The 8,327-nt window shown below is 34.8% G+C and overlaps 1 long non-coding RNA gene across 1 annotated transcript; it reads left to right on the top strand.

Annotated features, from left to right (window-relative positions):
* The first annotated feature begins 4,845 nt into the window (after positions 1 to 4,845).
* LOC110903428 lies at positions 4,846 to 5,363 on the top strand. The gene is made up of 3 exons (XR_002571924.2): positions 4,846 to 4,941; positions 5,016 to 5,111; positions 5,251 to 5,363. It is a non-coding gene; the product is annotated as an uncharacterized LOC110903428 (long non-coding RNA).
* The last annotated feature ends 2,964 nt before the right edge of the window (positions 5,364 to 8,327 follow it).

Here is an 8,327-nt window from a genome sequence, read left to right as displayed (position 1 = left end):
CATGACTCGATTTGATCGAACAACTCGTGTTTGGATAAAGTTTGAGCGTCCACTCAAGACTTAATTCATTTCAGTCATACCTTTTAATTAAACTAAGCTCGGCTTATATAGCCTTACAATCAAATGTAACTATCGACCCACTAAGACCACTAATCTACCAACGAACCCCACTAATATAATAATAGGGAAAATAAAAGAAACTAAATATAACATGCAGAAAGGAAACATGGGTTGATTGCATGGGACGTGGGTGGTCATGGACCCAAGGATTGGCACATAACAATCTCACCCCCTCGAAACATCCTTGTCCTCAAGGATGATGCCGGATGGAACTTTATGTTCCGCCATGGCGGCTGCCACTTGACGTGTCCCATGGCATTCAGAGATGTTGGAACAGAGTGCCATGGTGGATGCCACTCGCGCCTCACGGTTGCACGTATGAACGGTGTCGTTTTCTTTTTAGTCTTTGTTGAAATCACATCCGTCTTCAACATGGTTGCTATGGTGATTGGAGTAGTGGCCTTGACTGTGGCTCTTCCTGTCATCACTAGGGATGGTGATGGGACGAATGATGGTATCGTCCGTTTTAATGGTGGTGTAACACGGGTTAAGGACTCGGTGCTATGTGTTGGGTTGGGTTGTAAGGTGACGATTTTGGCAGCGGGTTCGAGTTGGTGTTCAGGTGTGGATTGTATGTTAGCAATGGTGGAGGTGGAGATGATTGCTGCCATTTTTGGTGGTGACGCATGAGGTATTGCGACAGAAACCGGTGGTGGCACGAGAGCGGTAACTGGTGGTATTGTTATTGCGGAAGCGGGTGATGGTGGTTCGTGAGCGGAAGTTGCCGGTGGTGTTTTAAGGATATCAATCATCCTTTGAAGACTTAACTGGATTTGATCCAACAACTCTTCATAGGTTAGATTTTGAGTAGCCATAGGTCCGAAGGGGAATCACGGCGGCTCTGATACCAAATGATACGAACCAATCGGTTGATAGATAGATAATTCGTTGAGTGGATTAAGCTCAAAAGAAATTAGCAAAAAGCAAGACTTGAGATAACTCTCTAATATTTTTGATTCATAAACTCCAAGAAGAACATACGGCTATAAATAGCCTTACAAACAAAGGAAATGAAATAAACTAACTTCCACTAACTTGAACCTAAAATACGGAGGAAATGTGAATATGCTAACTACCCACTATCCTTTTCTTTGACCCACGTAAACACAGTTAACAAACAATTAGAAAATAAATAAAATAACATGAATAAACATGTAGAATTGTTAAGTTTAGTTAGAACAGGTAAAGATATCACTCCAATCTATAGTGGGTCATCACGTACGTGTATTGTTAAGTTTAGTTAGAATTGGTAAAGATATCACTCCAATTTATATCTATACTATATAATAAAAGAAATCTGTTTTGGGACACTTGTCATTCTCTCATTTAATTGATTAAAATTATTAATAATACTAATAATAATAATAATATTTAATCTAATCCAATACAAATTTTTATTATTAATTCAATAACATGTTGTTAAACTAAAACTTCAATAGAATCTTAAATCCTACCTAAACAAGTTTCGAAATTCATAATAATATTAATATGTCATTCTCTCATTTAATTGATTAAAATTATTAATAATACTAATAATAATAATAATAATATTTAATCTAATCTAATACAAATTCTTATTATTAATTCAATAACCTATTGTTAAACTAAAACTTTAATAGAATCTTAAATCCTAGCTAAACAAGTTTCGAAATTCATAATAATATTAATATGTTAGACTAAATATATTATTGATATATATATATATATATATATATATATATATATATATATTATTGATATATATGACTAAAATTATTATTAATAATATTAATAATAGGTTTAGAATCAAATACAAAGATTCAAAAAATAAGAAGTCGTACAAAGGGTATTAAATAGACTATGATTGACCTCATTCAACCGACATTAGAGCCGTCTTATCGAACTCTACGACACTAATTAATATGTACGAGTTGATGGGTTACATTTATATTAACTCATTTATGTCAATATGGTATGTAAATGTCTCTGTCTTTGTTTTGCATTTACAGGAAATATCTATACTATATAATTTAAATTATTCAACCCGTGTAACACACGGGGAACTAACCTAGTTGGATATATACACATTATGTTACTATTTGCCTTCAACCTATTCGAAGAAATGCTTGTTAGAAGTTTTGGATATATCAATGCTTGTTACTTTAAACCTTTTGCTCGCTCACACAACTTCATGAATATTCTTGGTATAGATTCAGTCCGGTTAGTTTTTTTATTTTCCCTTTTTTTGTTTCTGATAAATATATTTGGTTTCAATCTCTATACCTTGATAACACATGATACGCGCTACTTATCTAATATGTGCTCGTTTATGATATAAGTATTCAATAATAAAATAAGGGTCTACATATTCACACACCCAACTCCCTATTTTCACACCCTTCAAGACGCCTCGTATAGGCGTATAACCTTTTTCAATTTCCAAGAGAATCTCTGATTATGTCATATTTTGTCTTATTTGCCTCGTATATGCCTTGTATAGACCTATACTGGGCGTCTAGGCGAAAAAAGACCATTTAACCCCTGATTTAGGCCTATACTGGGGGTAAATTGGTCTTTTTTGCCTCTCTTATATGCCTAGTATAGGCCTATATGAGGCGTATGAATATAACTCAAATTACCATTTTACCCCTGAGTTAGGCCTATACTGGGGGCAAAACAGGGCTATAATGGTCTTTTGGACACCAGTATATGCCCAATATAGCCCTATACCGGGCGTCTATTTTTATTTTCTTTTGTTTTCTCTTTTTAAATATTTAAAAAGAGAAAACAAAAAAAAATAAAAATAGACGCCCAGTATAGGGTTATACTGGGCCTATACGAGGGGTCCAAAAGACCATTATAACCCTGTTTTGCCCTTAGTATAGGCCTAATTCAGGGGTATAATGGTCTTTTGGTCCACATAGACGCCCAGTATAGCCCTATACTGGGCGTCTATTTTTTTTTTCTCTTTTTAAATATCAATAACACTAATATTAACTATAAAAAACTCATATTAATATCAATAACACTAATATTAATTATAAAAAACTCATTTTAATTATAATAACACTAATATTAATTCTACGATGCCTATACGAGACCTATACGAGACTTATACTATACGATACGATACAACACGATAGGCTTATACAAGACCTATACGATACGATGCGATAAAACACGATACTATAGGATACGATACTACATCCATAGGCCCATACAATGCCTATACGAGACCTATACGAGATTTACACTACACTATACTATACGATACGATACAATACAATACAATACGATACTATTGGATAAGATACAACACTCGTATAGGACTATAGGTGTGGTTTAGGTCCCGTTTAGGCCTATAGGCTTATACAAGACCAATAGGGGACCTATACTAGACTTATACTATACTCTATACGATACGATACGAACGAAAGTATAGGATATGATACAACACCCGTATACGTCGATAGGCCTATACAAGACCTATAAGGGACCTATACTACACTATATGATACGATATTATCGTATTGTATCGTATAGTATGGTATCGTATTGTATCGTATAGTGTATAGTATAAGTGTCGTATAGGTCCCATATAGGTCTATACAAGACCTATACGAGACTTATACTACACTATACGATACAATACAATACCATACGATACTATAGGATATGATACAACGCCCGTATACGTCGATAGGCCTATACAAGACTTATAAGGGACGTATACGAGACCTATACTACACTATATATTGAAAACAATGTAATATTTCTACGGTCGAATATTTTTAAAGGCCGATCTTGAAAAAGGTAAAATATTTTTATAAAAAAATAAAACTTTTCTTAAAAAACAACTCAAATTACCCCACCAAAACACCCATTTTTTTACTCAAAAAAACATCACCCTCCAAAAACAATCAAATTACCCTACCAAAACATCCATTTTTCAACTCAAAAAAACACCAACGAGGGGTTCTAATATTAATTATTTAAAATAAAAAACTTGTTTTTGTATAAAAGTTTGCTAAAACGTTTAATATTGTATAAAATGTTTATTAAAAAAAAAAAAAACCTTATATACGCCCAGTATAGACCTATACGAGGCATATAAGGGGCAAAGGGTCATATATGAGACCTATACGAGGGGTCGTATACTATACGAGGCATATTGAAGCAGTCAAACCAGAAGTGACATGAGTCAGACACTGATTTTGATGTAACCCTATATGCCTCGTATAGGCCTATACGAGACATATCCGAGGCAAAGGATGTCTAAATAGGCAGATATGATGTCTGGATAGTTTGAGCCTAAAATAATAAGCAGAAGATTAGGGTTAATAGATGCACTTTCAAGGTTTAAGCATGTTATAGCATTCATCTATTACATTATCATTTTGTGCATATTTTTTTGGTTCATGTAAAATCATGTTAGATTTTACACGTCTGTTTTAACATTAATTTTGATAATTAATCCAGCTGATCACCAAACAAGACAATCAAGCTGTGGGGTCAGCAGTATTAAAATATTTGTTATAAAATTACATCACTTTAAAGGGTTTATCACTCCAAAGTGTAACTTAAATCTTTTTGTCAATGTATTGTATGTAAGTTTCTTTTAGTTAACTTTCTTTTATTTTATTACTATGATTCACATAACTATTCTATAACGCTAATTTTGTAGCGATCATTGGTCTTTGTTCATCATCGCCCAACACACAAGACATGTGTATATTTTGGATTCAACAAAGATAAAAAGGCGAAAAGAATGCTTCTAACTATCGTCTTTCAAGCCTAATTCCTACCGCCTTAGGATCCGAGTTCAACTACACAATGGTTGATGTATGTGTGTTTGCTATTTCTGAGTTGTTTGATTTTCTTTACTTTTAATTAATAATTTGTTAATTTATTTACAGTATAAGCAACAAAAGGGTGGATGGGAATGCGGCTACATGGTTCTCCAACATATGTTTGACTTTGTCAATTTGTATCAAAACCAGTTTCCCGATGAAGTAAGTAAAATATACTTGTTTATCAATTTATTACTTAACTGTTTATTTTTTTTAAACTTAGAAGGTTCAGGTGTATATAACATGTAAATATATACATAGCTTTATTGCCGATGACTCTTTCTATCTATTTTTATTTTAGATGTGGCACGACACGAGAGAGGCAACGGATAATGAAATAGATGTTTTGTTGATGACGTTGATGCCGAAGTTTTTTAGGGAGTTAGGTATTTCGTTAGATTAGCGTATGTAGTTTATTTATGCAATTTAACATAGTTTGTTATGTATTGACAAATGATTGTAATTTGACGGTTTATTTCCGAATTGGATGTCTACGGGTTTATTTTTTATTTGAATATGTATTGTTTTGGTTTGATTTGAAAATGTTCCATTGGTGTATGTGTATAGCTTGATGTATTTCCTGGAAAACCTTTTATATGTTTTTTTCCAGCAAGCAAAAATGTATTTCTAGCAAATGTATTTCTGGAAAATGTTCACTAAACACCGTCTAATAAGACTTGAGGTATAAGCCGGTGTTCAAACTCTAAACACCTCATGTATAAGACATGAAGTATAAGCCGGTGTTCAAACTCTGAACACCGTCTAATAAGACATCAAGTATAAGCCGGTGTTCATGTAGGTCCCTCGGAGGATGAGGTCTAACCTTAACCTTGTTATGTTAACACACGAGCAAGTGCGGAATCCAAGCTAGAGTGCAAACCGAGATGAAACAAGCACAAACACAAGACACACAATATTCACCGATTAACACCACTTGTATTAATGCGAATGAAAGGTTCCGGTTACAAGCTCAATGTTTACAAATCAGTTTTGCAAACTCTCTAAGTGTGTGTGTGTTCTTTACAGAAGTGTCTCTCAAACTCTTAAAATGAAATGAACACACTGCATGGGTATATATACCCAGCACAGATTGTCTGTCCGAAGGATCAGATAGATGATCGAAGGATCATCTATCGATGTTAAACCTGTCGAAGGATCTACATTTACCTCGAAGGATGATCTATCGAACATCCATCGAAGGTTCATCTTTCGAGCTCATCGAAGGATCTAAACTATCCTTCGATGAGCCATCCTTCGACACAGACATTTTACAACCATATACTAATTGTTTGGCCAAGTCAAACCAGGAGGATGGTTGACTTGGTCAAACTTACAGGACTAACAAGGACATCGTTTTACATGATGACCGAATACAGACAAAGTACAGACACAAGTGCACCAACAAACTCCCCCTTGGCTGTAGCTTTGTCTCGATCTTGATCATCTTTGATCTTCGTGTCTTCAAGACTCTGATGTCCTTTCACGTCTTCAATGTCGGAGGATCTTCAAAGTTTTCACGTCTTGAAAGTAGAGAGTGTATCAACAAAATACCCGTATCATGTATGAAATGTGTTGACAAACTCCCCCTTAACATAAGCTCCCCCTTGAGTTATGCTTGTGAAATACTTGATCTTTACGAATTGAGATCCTTGTGGTGTTGATGATGGTCAGCGGCAACTCGATCATTTTCATCACTTCAGTGCCTTCACGTCGTGTCTTCATTCCGAAGCTTGTCATCGACCATGATCTCCTTGCCTTTAGAATCTGCACATGCGAGAAATCTAAACGCGTAATGAGAACAACTGCTTGGAATATAGTTAGTATAAACAAATGACACACGTATGACCATGTCACAATCAAACACCGTCCGACAGTTTGAAAGTTTAATGAATTTGTCAATTTTAGTTTCCAACTTTCAAAACTTGCAAATTTTTGACCGTTTATGAAGATTTAGTCAATTTCGGTTTTCGTTCAGGTTTCAGGCAACGAAGACTCGAGTTCCAACATCGTACGATCGAAAATAAAATAGAATTAAAATCTTTTTGTCATTTTTGAATATTTTAAATGTAAAGACTGAAAGCAGTAAATAAATATATACAAACATTCTTTTTGCGAGTTTCGAGGGTAAGAGAATCATATCAGTGTACGGTCATGCCAAAACGCTCTTGTTGTTCAGTTAGTTAAAATTAAGATAAGCATCCTATAACAATTATCGGTATTGTTGTCCACTTAAGCTCAACTTATCAGATGTAATCATGGCGAGGGGATATGTTAAGGTATGATTTATACTTACCGACCGGTGTTCATCCACATCACGACACATTCCCGTATCAAGGTATGCACGAGGGTTCATCTTACCGGTGAGTATACCGATTATCATCTGTTTGACCGTATATGATGTGAGATTCTCACTTATTTTGATTGAAAACAAGCCCTATGTGATAGAATCACTTATTTATGAGGAACTTGATTTTCATATGCATGAGGGCACAGGAGCAAGTCCGTGAACAGGTCAGTACTTTCGTACAGCAGAGAGACGAACTTGACTCCCGGATAAATGTGATATTTTATCACTTATTTTGTATGGACATGTGATTGTTGATCACTTATTGAGGTCGTATGTAATATGTACACGTATGTATAGTATCATGGAAGATCTAGACTTGCGTCCCCGTTATTTTTCAGTAAAAGATACAACCATGATACCCAGATGATAAGCAGCATAAAGACCGAATATCCCAGAACCTCGGCAACCTATCAAACGAAATTTCGGTACTAAGACCATATGCCAATGAATGGTTCCCACCTGGTCTTCAGTCGATTAAGATTTATATCACCCTGCACACTTTAAAATGATTGTGAGCCTACCGATACATCTTATATAGAGCTGCTTATCGTTTTTCATTTAAGGTTTAAAGAGGTATGGATAGACCACTGATGTACTATCACTTTCTCTTTTGCTCGCCAGGAAACTCATTTTTGTTTTTCTATTGTTTTTGTGTTTTTGAAATTTTTCGATGTTTTTGGATTTTCAAATTTTTGGATTTACTCCCCCTAAAATCAATAAACTAAGACAAATTTAAAACACAAAGGTATGTACAAAAATGATTTTCCGATCTTGGTTTACTCTTGCTTGACCTTAATGCCGTTTACCAATAATAAAAAGTCAAATCTTGATTTGTCAAATGCTTTGGTAAAAAGGTCGGGACGTTGGTCATCGGTGTGGACCTTAACAACATCGATTAGCCTTTTCTCAAAGCAATCACGTATGAAGTGATATTTGATTTCGATGTGTTTGGTCTTTGAATGCTGCACAGTATTTCTAGTGATCTGTAATGCAGCAGAATTATCAACGTAAATAGGAGTAGTTAGGAATTC

The sequence above is a fragment of the Helianthus annuus genome, chromosome 13 (assembly GCF_002127325.2).
Source record: "Helianthus annuus cultivar XRQ/B chromosome 13, HanXRQr2.0-SUNRISE, whole genome shotgun sequence".
NCBI classification, from domain to species: Eukaryota; Viridiplantae; Streptophyta; class Magnoliopsida; order Asterales; family Asteraceae; genus Helianthus; species Helianthus annuus.
This window is presented reverse-complemented; position numbering and strand designations above follow the sequence as displayed.